Genomic DNA, 12,162 nt, shown 5'->3' with positions numbered 1-12,162 from the left:
ACCAACATCAATTCGTAGAAAGCACAGTGTAAATAAATGGAGTACTGCCATACTTTCACTCAGCACTACTCTTCAAGAGATTAAAATACACACCAATACAATTGAACGACAGTGGACTTAAAAAAGACTTTCGCACATGCTACTGTATATCCCAAATACCCATGTGTATCGGTGCTTTTCTTTACCATAAAAACATTTTATTGCACCTAGCTACCGTTGGAGAATAAATTGCGTTCATCTCTAACATGAAACGCGTTAATGCAAGGTTTTCGGGATATAGACGGTTCAGAGACCTGGAAATTGCCGATGCATCACATGTTAGCTACTCCAGTCACAGCGCCGAAACCGGCCAATCTAACCTAAACAACAGTTTTTGATCCATCCGAAGATCGGATAGAGGATTGGCAACGGTCGCCAGTCTATCCGGGGATCGAGAAGAGTGGCCAACAGTCCCAAATCTATCGGGGGATCAGATAAATCTGACAACAACCTTAGTTCATCCGGAAATTGGATGGAGGATGGGCAACGGTCCCCAGTCCATCCGGGCATCGGGTCAATCCGAGCATCACTCTTAACATTTGAAGTTCATTATTTCATCACAGTTACTTTCAAGGTCAATTTTAAGATTGACAGAGGCACTTTTAGAAAAAACGTTTGATACAAAAGTTTCTTATTTTTTCACGTACAATTCGAATCTGTAATAAAAAGTACCATGTTCCCCTAAAAAAATTCAACTTCCGAGCCGGATGGCGTATTTCCAGTCGGAATCAAAAGTAGAAAACATCACCATTTGATAGAGCGTACCCGATTTACTTAAAAATTGTTCGCGATTTTTGATAAAAGCCATTTATTTTCATTTAAAAAGGGGTGTACGGGTGGTCTGAGACACCCTGTATATATATATATATATATATACAGGGTGAGCCATTTTAATTAACGCACGCAATTATTTCGGAAACAAAGCATTTCAGAGAAAAATGTTTCAGACAAAAGTTTTATGGTTTCGAGGGGGCCATAAGATGGTATCATTGGTTTGACACTGAAGAGTCATTTGAAGGTCACGTGAAGGTCACTTCAATTTTTTTAAATGGAACACCCTATATATTTTTGCACACTCTTGTAGCTTATCTCGAAAGCTTTCCAAAACACTATAATTAAGTACCTTTTCGTTAAGTACTTTTTGAGTTATGAGGCTTGAAATAATTTCTTAATTTTACATAAACCGTAAAATATCTTGTAAAATATTCATTTTTCGATTATCTTACCTTAATACTTTTACGTACAAAATAATGAGAGGAATCAATTGGTCTAAAGAAAACACATAGTTGTTTTGAAGAAAAAATATGGAATTGTTAATTGCAAATTACAAATTTTTTCTTCAAAACAACTATGTGTTTTTTTTACACCAGTTGATTCCTCTCATTATTTTGTACGTAAAAGTATTAAGGTAAGATAATCGAAAAATGAATATTTTACAAGATATTTTACGGTTTATGTAAAATTAAGAAATTATTTCAAGCCTCATAACTCAAAAAGTACTTAACAAAAAAGTACTTAATTATAGTGTTTTGGAAAGCTATCGAGATAAGCTACAAGAATATGCAATGACAAATAGTAGGTTCCATTTAAGAAATTGAAGGTGACCTTCATGTGACCTTCAAATAACTCTTCAAGGTCAAACCAATGATACCATCTTATGGCCCCCTCGAAACCAAACAACTTTTGTCTGAAACATTTTTCTCTAAAATGCTTTGTTTCCGAAATAATTGCGTGCGGTAATTAAAATGGCTCACCCTGTATATATATATATATATTGATAGGGTGTTGATGCACGAAATAAAACTATATATAAAATATATATATACAGGGTGTATCGTAACATGTGGGACCCACTTCAGGGATGGATAGGGGGCACACCAACAATGAAAAAAGTTCATATTAACATGTGTCCTATTTAACCTTGTTACAAAGTTACAGGACGTTTAATATTTAAATAATAAAATCTTAGACGAAAGATTTCCACGGAAAAGGATAGGTCGTGGAGGGCCTACTGCCTGGCCTGTTCGTTCCCCAGTTTTAAATCCATTAGATTTTTATCTATGGGGTCACTTGAAGGCAATTGTGTATTTTGCACCCATTGCCAGTGTTGAAGTTCTACGTGCACGTATACAAGAAGCTTGCCAACAGATCCGACATACACCTGGAATATTTGAAAGAGTGTGACAGTCTTTGATACGGCGACTGCATGCTTGCATTCAGAGCGGGGGTAGCCATTTCGAGCACCTTATACAGGTGAGCCATTTTAATTAACGCACGCAATTATTTCGGAAACAAAGCATTTTAGAGAAAAATGTTTCAGACAAAAGTTTTATGGTTTCGAGGGGGCCATAAGATGGTATCATTGGTTTGACCTTGAAGAGTTATTTGAAGGTCACATGAAGGTCACCTTCAATTTCTTAAATGGAACCTACTATTTGTCATTGCATATTCTTGTAGCTTATCTCGAGAGCTTTCCAAAACACTATAATTAAGTACCTTTTCGTTAAGTACTTTTTGAGTTATGAGGCTTGAAATAATTTCTTAATTTTACATAAACCGTAAAATATCTTGTAAAATATTCATTTTTCGATTATCTTATCTTAATACTTTTATGTACAAAATAATGAGAAGAATCAATTGGTGTAAAGAAAACACATAGTTGTTTTTAAGAAAAAATATGGAATTGTTAATTGTGAATTATATATTTTTTCTTCAAAACAACTATGTGTTTTCTTTAGACCAGTTGATTCCTCTCATTATTTTGTACGTAAAAGTATTAAGGTAAGATAATCGAAAAATGAATATTTTACAAGATATTTTACGGTTTATGTAAAATTAAGAAATTATTTCAAGCCTCATAACTCAAAAAGTACTTAACGAAAAGGTACTTAATTATAGTGTTTTGGAAAGCTCTCGAGATAAGCTACAAGAATATGCAATGACAAATAGTTGGTTCCATTTAAGAAATTGAAGGTGACCTTCATGTGACCTTCAAATAACTCTTCAAGGTCAAACCAATGATACCATCTTATGGCCCCCTCGAAACCATAAAGCTTTTGTCTGAAACATTTTTCTCTAAAATGCTTTGTTTCCGAAATAATTGCGTGCGTTAATTAAAATGGCTCACCCTGTATGAATGTAACCGGTTATTTAAATATTAAACGTCCTGTAATTTTGTAACAAGGTCAAATAGGACACATGTTAATATGAACTTTTTCATTGTTGGTGTGCCCCCTATCCATCCCTGAAGTAGGTTCCAAATGTTACGCTACACCCTGTATACAAGGTGTCCCATTTTAATCGGTCACCCCGAATAACTTTTTTAATTTTGATTGTAGAAAAAAACGTTTCAGACAAAAGTTATATGGTTTCAAGGGAAATATGAAACGGTGCCATTAGTTTGATCTTGAAGAGTCAGCTGAAAGTCACGTGAAGGTCACCTCCAACTTTTTTAATGGGACACCCTATGCCTTTGCATATTCTTATAGCTCATCTCGAGAGCTTTCAAAAACACTATAATTAAGTTAGTTTTTATTAAGTACTTTCCGAATTATGAGGCTTGAAATAATTTCTTAATTTTCATAAACTGTAAAATATCTTGTAAAATATTCATTTTTCGATTATCTTACCTTAATACTGTTATGTACAAAATAATGAGAGGAATCAATTGGTGTAAAGAAAACACATAGTTATTTTTAAGAAAAAAAATGTAATTGTTAATTGCAAATTACATTTTTTTTTAAACAATTATGTGTTTTCTTTACACTAATTGATTCCTCTCATTATTTTGTACATAAAAGTATTAAGGTAAGATAATCGAAAAATGAATATTTTACATGATATTTTACAGTTTATGTAAAATTAAGAAATTATTTCAAGCCTCATAACTCGGAAAGTACTTAATGAAAACTAACTTAATTATAGTGTTTTGGAAAGCACTCGAGATAAGCTACATGAATATGCAAAAGCATATAGGGTCCCATTTTAAAAATTGGAGGTGACCTTCACGTGACTTTCAGCTGACTCTTCAAGGTCAAAATAATGGCACAGTCTCATGTCCCACTTGAAACCATATATTTGTCTGAAACGTTTTTTTCTACAATCAAAATTAAAAAAGTTATTCGGGGTGATCGATTAAAATGGGACACTCTGTATATATATACCAGAGAGAAACCTGAGAGAGGCCATCCCGCTTCAGCAGCCGCATGTCCTGATGCGCCCCCTGAGAAAATGAATATAAACTACGTCGTTACGCTCGGTAACAGACGTAGTATATGGTTCATGTCCATGATATGGTTCGTATCCGAACTACTCAGATGTACAACTATCCAAACCGAAAATTAGACTCAAATGAAATGAGTTAGACAAGGACCAATAATCAATCGTTCTGACTTTGTCTCACTACAACGATAAATAGCTACGCAAAGCGCGATAGACACGAGTTAGCGACGATTTTATTGCAAAATAAACTACTCTTTCACCTGTCAAGCTTTTAACATACTGCGTTGCGCGTAATTAGGGAAGAATAGGATTTATTTATTTATTAGTAAATATACTTAATAACTTCATATTATGTATAAAACATATTTTTATTTTGACTTTATATCATGTACATATTTTAACTTTATATTATGTATAAAACATATTTTTATTTTGATACTTATTATATGTTATAATAAATTTGTATCCCGCCACTTCCTCCACCTCTTCCTCTTCCACGACCTCCGCCTCCGCCTCGGCCTCTGCCTCTGCCTCTGCCTCTTCCTCGTCCCCTTCCCCGACCTCTTCCCCGACGACCGCTACCTCGCTGCACCCCGGCGATAATGGCCGCTTGTATTATTGAATTTAGCGTTTCCGTCTGTAACAAAAAATAAATATTACGTATAAAAACATTTTCCCATGCATTACGTAAGGATACGTAAAAGCGAGACAGCAAAACATTCAACAAATTTTTGTATGAATACTTCGTCGGCCGCTAGCACATGCATAATGCGGCCGTCGAATTGATGTATAAAATTTAACATAATTAAATAATTAAACATAAAATTTATTAATTTTTATTCTTACGGTTAATACAATCGGCTCGGTCGCCGTCGGGGCCGCTGCCGCTGTCGTGGCCGTCGGGGCCATTAAAGCCGAGGTCGTCCCCGCTGAGGCTGCCGTCGTCGTCGTCGCTGTCGGGGCCGTTGTGGCCGGCGTCGCCGTCGTGGTCATCGTCGCCGTCGACGCCGTTATCGGCGTCGTCGTCGTCGTCGCTGTCGGGGCCGTCGTGGCCGGCGTCGCCATCGTGGCCATCGGCGCCGATGTTACCATCGGGGTCGTTATCGGCGTCGTCGTCGTCGTCACTGTCGGGGCCATCGTGGCCGGCGTCGCCGTCGTGGCCATCGACGCCGTTATCGGCGTCGTCGTCGTCGTCGCTGTCGGGGCCGTCGTGGCCGGCGTCGCCGTCATGGCCATCGGCGCCGACGGAGTCGAGATAACGACGGTTTCAGATCCGTCCTATAATAATTTACAGAATTATACATAATTATATATAATATGAGATATAAACTATATAATTAACATTTATATGTATACTCACAAAGTTGCTCTGGGTCGACAGACTTCGCACGTCGCACCAGGTGGCAGGTCGCACCAGGTCGCAGGTCGCACCAGGTCGCACGTCGCACCACGTTTCACGTAATGACGCCAGATACGAGACTCGGCAGCACACGCACACAAATGCGAACGTACACGTGTGCTGCGTAAAGCGTACTGCGCAGCATACGTACGCGTTCGCCGCATGCAAGATCGCGGGATAGCTTTTCGCATAAAATATCTTATTTTTTAAATTTTAAAATATTATATTTTTGCGTAAAATAATTTTAACATGTTTGTATGTATATATATATATATATATATATATATATATATATATATATATTGTTGCGCCCGCGGCGACGACCTCGAGATACGCGCGCGCGACACAAACGATCGGCACACGCTAACCACGCGGCACCCGCGCACTCGTAAATAATAACACGGTTTAAAGGAACGCAAGAACTTTAATAACTGAACACAGGATTATTCACAACACAGAGAACACGGAACATTGATAACGATAAGCCGCAGATCGAAACGCGACCGCTCAGCTTGACAGCTGGCTTCCGACTCAAATGACGGCTGCTCCATCAACAATTCCTTGACAACGAGATCTTCCTCTTTCAAGACAGACTCGACCGCGACTCAAACCAGGGACGTAACACTTGCCCTCCTCTTCGAAAGATTGTCCCGACAATCACAAAATGGCAAGTTTCTTCAGGAATCTGGTCGAATTATAGTTCCCGATGTGCTTCCATGTTCTCTATGAACTGCTGTTCCAGGTTACCGAACTGCACACCTTCTTGGGACCAAACGACTCCAGTGATTCCACAAATTTCCTCCAAAGACTAAAATCTTCAGGCCAGAGGGGGGTATCTTCCCGTGGACCCTCCGTTCTCTCAAGAGAACTCCTCAGGCCCCTGCCTCGTCATTCGCCCGAAGACCCACGGGAAAACCACGGGTCAAAAACCGTGGGTGAGGCAGCCTTCATCCCTTCCGGTAATCGTCGTCTTTCTCTCTCCTTCCTTAACCCTTCTTTCTTCCTCGTTGTCAAATTCGGAATTATCACCAAAATTTCTTTCCCTTAAACAACAAAAACAATTAAACGAGTAACAAGCACCAAACTTTTTCATTCAAAACTTTCTTTTCGGGCCTCGGATGTAGAATCATTCCCTAATCAAAATAAATTTGGGAATCCCTCCCACAACACTTCGAGGATTACTCTACCAATTACAATTCATTTAAAGATAATTAGAACCAATACAACCATTATTAAAACAAGCACCGGAAATCACGAATACTGCCATCCAGGCATACTAATGAAAGAATTAATCCCCTATCCAAGATACATCCGAGTCCGCCTTAACTTACACACACCAGTTTATTTAAAATAAATTCTTTAAACATTTCAATATTCTTTTACAAACTACGCGGATCTGATCGCGTGCGATCTAGCCGCTCCTACAAAACTATAATTATTTTTTTTTAATATTGGCGACTTAGCTGTTTATTCGAGATTCTTTCGCTCGTTTCTACAGTCGTCCGCTGCGCAATCATTGAATCGGGCATAGTTGCCCGGAGCGTGTTTGACTCCGCTGATAGTCGGGAGTCGCAGCTCGCATCCTCTTCCTGGTTGAGACGCCCGTCGCCAAATCTTGCAGTTCTGTCGTCGCCATTTTCCACACGAAATAAATTTTCGTCTCAGCTCAAAGCATCAACAAGATCACAGTCCGGTCGATCCCGGCTGGGCAAGTGTTACGTCCGTGTTACGTCCCTGGTTCAATTATCGGTCGAGTCAGCTTTGGAAAGCAAGGAAGATCTCGTTGTCAAGAAGAATATTGATTTGTCGAATGACAGTCGAGTCTGGTGCCAGCTGTCAAGCTGAGCGGACGCGTCTCGTTTTCTCGTGTTACCATTATCGTTATATCTGTTATATTCTGTGTTGTGTTCATTAAAGTTCCTGTGTTCTTGTTACAAATACGAGTTCTCATTTACGAGTGCGCGAGCGCGAGCCAGAACGCGGGTGCCGATCCTTGTGTCGCGCGCGATCGATAAATATCGTTCCGCGGACGCAACAATATATATATACACACACACACACACACACACACACACACACACACACACATACAGGGTAGGGCAAAAGTGTTACAAATGATTATCTCTGAAAGTTTACATTATATCAAAAAATGTTTCAAAAGTTATTTGACTCGAAGGGGGACATAAGATGGTGTAATTAATTGACCTTGAGTAATCGTGCCAAGTTTACGAGAAGGTCACCTTCAATTTCTTAAACAGAAACCTCTATTTTTCATTGCATATTCTTGTAGCTGATCTCGGAAGCTTTTCAAAACACTATAATAAAGTATAATAAAGTATCTGATGCTGAAGAATGAAATAGTCATGTGAATAGTCATAACAATAAGCTGTTTATACTTAAAATATGATACACATGTAAACAACTTATAAATTTACGAAATAATATTATTATTCAGTTGTAGTATTTTATGAACTATTTACAGAGTTTGCAACAAAAAAAATATAAATATATTAAATTAAAATAAATTAAAAGAGTTAAATAATTGTATTCTTTATTCGAGAAACTATTTCTCTATTTTTCTGCGGTTTAATGATATATTTTTCATGAATGACTTTATATAATAAAAAAAAACTTTATTATACAGTAAAACTAGTACATTTTAAGTATATTTTAGTATATAGAAAAAAGCAAGTTACTTACTATTTTGCGTGAGCTTGCAACGAATGAGATAGTTTCTAGCTCACATCGTTCATATGATAATTATAAATTGTAATATGTATTAAGTTATATTAGTATATATAAGGGAATATTTCACTTTTTGACTTTGTAATAACATTCTACATTTATTTTTTATTTGTTACATAGACATGCAGCTTCGTTTACTTTTTACTGATTTTCTATCTTCTTTTTTTAGTTTTTAAACAAAAATTATATTGATTAATAAAAACTTATGTTTCACAAATAAACAATATAATAATATATTAATATTATTATAATATTAATTATTTCACTGTGAGGTACGGAGATATGTGTATTATATGTGACGCACGTATATTAAAAATATCAATATACAGGGTGAGCCATTTTAAGTTACTCACCCCAATAACTTTTTTATTTTTGAATGTACAACAAAATGTTTCAAATAAAAATTGCTTGACTTCGAGGGGGACAGAAGATGGTGGCAAAAATTTGACCTTGGATAGTCATTTGAAGGTCACATAAAGATCACCTTCAATTTCTTAAATGGAACCTACTATTTTTCATTGCATATTCTTGTAGCTTATCTCGAGAGCTTTCCAAAACACTATAATTAAGTACCTTTTCGTTAAGTACTTTTCGAGTTATGAGGCTTGAAATAATTTCTTAATTTTACATAAACCGTAAAATATCTTGTAAAATATTCATTTTTCGATTATCTTACCTTAATACTTTTACATACAAAATAATGAGAGAAATCAATTGGTGTAAAGAAAACACATCATTGTTTCGAAAAAAAAATGTAATTGTTAATTGCAAAAATATGTAATTTGCAATTAACAATTACATATTACAAAAAATATGTGTTTTCTTTGCATCAATTGATTCCTCTCATTATTATGTGTATAAAAGTATTGAAGTAAGATCATTGAAAAATGAATATTTAACGAGATACTTTATAGTTTATGTAAAATTAAGAAATTATTTCAAGCCTCATAACTCGAAAAGTACTTAACGAAAAGGTACTTAATTATAGTGTTTTGGAAAGCTCTCGAGATAAGCTACAAGAATATGCAATGAAAAATAGTAGGTTCTATTTAAGAAATTGAAAGTGACCTTTATGTGACCTTCAAATGACTATCCAAGGTCAAAGTTTTGCCACCATCTTCTGTCCCCCTCGAAGTCAAGCAACTTTTATTTGAAACATTTTGTTGTACATTCAAAAATAAAAAAGTTATTAGGGTGGGTAACTTAAAATGGCTCACCCTGTATATTATATATAATGCATAGATTGATATATAAAGAAAAGATTTATGTTAATTTAATATGTACCAATAAAAATAAATATTAGGGATATGGATAGATTAGGTTGTAAATAAATAATACCAATATCTGGCTTCGCCAATAACTATGTATACATTACTATTCTACATTTATACACATTTGATAAAAATCGAAAACAAATAAATGAAGTATGTAGTTTTTATTCGCGAAACCAGGTAGTAGCTTCATTTCAAATAATATGCATAACTTTTTTTATTCAGATAACTGCATAAAAATATTAATTACATAAAATTAACTGCATAAAAATATTAATTTTTAATTGCAACGTATAATATATTACATATTATGACATATGTTATATATTATGATATATGTTATAATATATAATATATTATATGTTGAATTATATATTATATATTATATATAATATATTACACGCGTAATAGTATGTGACATTCTTTGCAATGTCACTTTCAGTTCGAGATCTTTAATTTCTTGCATGCTGCTTCTTCTTCATATCAATTTTAATTTCAAAGTCATTTAATAATAATAATTTTATCAATATTTTTTACTATATTTAACACAGAACGTGTATGCAAACAAAAAAATTTTAGAAAGAAAAATTTATTTCTCGTTGACATTAGTAAGCATGACGTAAAGATCGCAATCACAATTTAAAAAATTGCATAAATGAAAAACTAGCAAATCTTCACGGGGAAATCTATATGTAGATTTCCTTGAAGTGTATGGACGTTTCTTTTCTCTGTAATTTTTAATTTTTATCGACGTCCTTTTTAGTTGTGATTTCTTAAAAATCACTGTTATATTTTTGTGTGTAATGTGTTATATATTTGCATGGTATTCGTTTACATCTTTTTCTCTAACTATTTAATATTGAATACCATGTGCCAACGAGTAAGATAAATAAATGCATTTCATTAAAATTTTTGTATTATTCGTGTCTTACGATCAATGATAATAAGAAATTTAATATGATTCCCCAATTTCATGGCATACTCGCCAACTTTTACAATTTTTTATTTCTTTCTTTCCGTGAGAGATTTGCTAGTTTATTTCATTTATGCAATAATTTCAATTGTGATTGCGATCTTTTATGACATTGGGAAATGCATATTACTTTTTCTCATTAAAAATAATATATTAGAATTTGGTTCTAAATTTATTTGCACAATGATCGATTTCTAAGACACTAATAATATAAAAATAATAAAGGAAATGCTTTTGTACCTTCGTGCACAAGTTATAAAATAAATTTTAAGTACGTTCTATGTTACTTATGTTTTTAACTGTACTCTAATTTTTTTACAAAATTTTATTTATTTGACAAATTTTTTACTTTTCTATTAAATGCACCGATTGTCTTTTCAGCACGATTATTATATCGATGTACGAGAATATATTTTAACGGTTAATAAAAATTTTAATGCTTGTATATGATGATTGTAACACTTCATCATTTATGTTAAACCATCCAGCATGCATTTTATTCGTTACATACATACCCTCATTCGCAATCTTCTCAAGAACCTCTGTGGATGCCCAATGATGTTGCCACGTACGATTAAAACTCATCATTTTGATGACATCGGTAAAGAGGCTTGTTGGTCTTGCTAATTTCGTAACTGTTGGAGCATCCTCATCTGCGTTGGAATATTCACGATATTCAATGTATTTTTCGTTTGGCGTCGCGTCTTCCATTGGCATTTTCAACATTGTTGCACGACAGTTTTGACAATTATTTCTTTCGATACATCGTCGAGTCACATATCCTGCAAAAAATGTTATCGCATTTTCATCATAATTACTGAGTATACTTACATTTTCTGTATCTAAATCACATTCTTCGAGAATGTCTGCATGTTTATTAAATAAATTTGTCATCGAGGCAACATTATCATCATCATCATCATCATCATCATCATCATCATCATCATCATCATCAACATCATCATCAATAATAGCAACATTATTTTTATTCATACGATTTTCAATCGTCTTAATAAGCTGATTTGGTTTATTAATAAGAGCCTCACTTTCAGGACATTGCACATTGCCTTTATCACTTGTTGTTTGAATGTAACCTGTGGAAATTATATGTCTGAATGACAATCGAACCATTCTTGCAGTTGGATTAGGATTAAATCCTCCACGTTGCCGAATTTTTGAAAAGAAATGTTCTACTACAAGTTCAAATCCTTCATTTTTACTTGCAAGTTCCTTATATAGCGAAAGAATTGCTTGTGTTGTAATGACAAAACCTTTGAAGCAAGGAACTTGACTTATTTTATTCGGAAATTTGGACCATCCTAAAGACCATTGCATAAAGTTTGATAATAGATCTTCAATGTCAGGATTTTTTCTTGACAATGGCCGTTTTCCACCGAATGTGACGTTAATACTATACGAGTTACAAGCATCAATTACGTTGTTCATACGCTCTGCAAAATCAGCTGTTGCTTTCCAAGTACTTGAATTTAATTCTTTTTCGTCACCAGCTATTT

At 34.8% G+C, this 12,162-nt stretch overlaps 1 pseudogene; it reads right to left on the bottom strand.

Moving 5' to 3' along the window:
* Positions 1-2,047: 2,047 nt before the first annotated feature.
* On the bottom strand, positions 2,048-11,779 carry LOC145971912 (uncharacterized; annotated as a pseudogene).
* Between the last annotated feature and the right edge of the window lie 383 nt (positions 11,780-12,162).

This window comes from Camponotus vicinus, unplaced genomic scaffold (assembly GCF_025532165.1).
Source record: "Camponotus vicinus isolate PSW18456_S1 unplaced genomic scaffold, iyCamVici1.0 SCAF_5, whole genome shotgun sequence".
NCBI classification, from domain to species: domain Eukaryota; kingdom Metazoa; phylum Arthropoda; class Insecta; order Hymenoptera; family Formicidae; genus Camponotus; species Camponotus vicinus.
This window is presented reverse-complemented; position numbering and strand designations above follow the sequence as displayed.